Raw genomic sequence first — 2,153 nt, forward strand, 5'->3', positions numbered from 1 at the left:
AATGATACAGATTATGTGGGCACAGGCCCCCACTCTGAGGTCGGGAACAATTGTGCAGCAGGTGGTGCTGCTGCCTCACAGCGCCCGAGATGTGGGTCCAATTCTAACCTCCGGTGCTGTCTGTGTGGAGCTTGCATGTTCTCCCTGTGACAATGTGAGTTCCCCCGGCTGCTCCACAATCCAAAGACGTGCAGGTTGGCACCTGGGGTGTTGGTGAGTGGGAGAATCTGGGAGAAAGTGGGATTAATGTAGGATTAGTATGAAAAGGGAATTACACGGACTCCGTGGGCTGAAGTGGCCTGTATCTCCTCCACTCTATGCTACTGTATTGTCTTGCCCAGATCTCCACATGAAACTCAAGCTGAGGCCCATCGAGACATTCAGAACAGTGAAACATGTTTTGTATACAGTGCCCCCATTTACAAAACCAATACACTTTCTAACCTGTTCAAAAGGGAACTGCAGATGCTGGAATATCGAAGGTACACAAAATTGCTGGGGAAACTCAGCGGGTGCAGCAGCATCTATGGAGCTAAGGAAATAGGCGACGTTTCGGGCCGAAACCCTTCTTCTTACACTTTCTAACCTGTCTTATCTCCAATGGAGATGTCATTGGCATATTCCTGAATCTGCAGTAAAGGCCAGAACAAACCTGAAGGGCATTTCGATATGTTCCAAAATGAACATGGAATATTAACTCAGAGTCATGCTGAGTTTCTCCAGCATTTTTGCAATTCATTGCCAAGGATGGCAGTGGAGGCAGAAGCTATAGTGGTGTTTAAGAGGCTTGTTGTTAGCCACATGGAAGTGCAAGGAATAGAGGGACAAATGGATCATGCACTGGCAGATGAGATCAGTTTAACATGGTATTGTGTTTGACACAAACCTTGCAAGTGAAAGGGCCCATTCATGTGCTGTACTGTTTTATGATCCATGTTCACTGGTACAACAAGATGGGGTGAAAGTAGATCTCCTAGACTAGGAATGTCTGGGAATGTCGGCTTGGACTTAAGAGTTAAAGGCCATGTATGATTCTATACAGAAACGGGCAGAAGCCAAGATCAAGGCAGATATATTCTGGAGCTGTTATTGTCTAGTTTACACAGAGGCATTCCTCATCAACAGGTCCAGGTCAATGAATGCTTCAGGTGTGTTGAGCCTCCAGGGCAATGAGCCTGTAATAACAGCCCTCATGACACCATGGCATCAATATAAAATGTCTTAAAATGAACTGACTTGTGTAACTATTTGATAAATGCGGATCTTTCCAATCTGACATTCTTGTTTCCCCAAAGTTTATCACAATGCATGCATTCATTGGAATGGCATTAGCAAAATATGCACTGAGAAACATTTATGCACAGATCATTAACCATTAAGTTTCTTTTGACGTTTCCCTGGTAATAAACATTTTGAAAAAGTATTTTCAAAGTTTAGTGGAAAAATTTTTCATATGACAAGAGCAATTGGACCAACCATGCCAGCAGTAGATTTTCTGCCTTACAGCGAATGCAGCGCCGGAGACCCGGGTTTGATCCTGACTACGGGCGCTGTCTGTACTGATTTTGTACGTTCTCCCCGTGACCACGTGGGTTTTCTTCGAGATCTTCGGTTTCCTACCACACTCCAAAAACATACAAGTTTGTAGGTTAATTTGTTTGGTATAAATGTAAATTGTCCCTAGTGTGTGTAGGATAGTGTTAATGTGCAGGGATCGCTGGTCGGTGCGGACTCGGTGGGTCGAAGGGCCTGTTGCCGCGCTGTATCTCTAAACTAAAATCCCATAGAAACCAAAGAACTGATGCATTTTCTCTGAGATTTTTTTAGGCCCAATGTCAGTTTGACTTAACCTGGATGCATAGGCTTTTGGTACAGGGCCGGGGCTTTACATTGGTAAATTTAGTCAAATTTAGCAGGGAAACTCTGCTCACTGAGATGCCGATCTCTTGTCCAAAGATCCTGCATTTGGCCCAAATTCCTTTATTCCCCCAGTTCAGCTGAAAGGTCCTTATCCAAAATGCTGAGTTCCTCCAGCAGGTTGCTTGTGGCTTCAAATTCCAGCATCTGTAATGGGAGAGTCCAGGACCAGAGGCCATTGCCTCAGTTTAAAATGGCGTACCTTTAGAAAGGAGACAAGGAGGAATTTTCATTAT

The sequence above is a fragment of the Amblyraja radiata genome, chromosome 39, assembly GCF_010909765.2.
Source record: "Amblyraja radiata isolate CabotCenter1 chromosome 39, sAmbRad1.1.pri, whole genome shotgun sequence".
NCBI lineage: Eukaryota > Metazoa > Chordata > Chondrichthyes > Rajiformes > Rajidae > Amblyraja > Amblyraja radiata.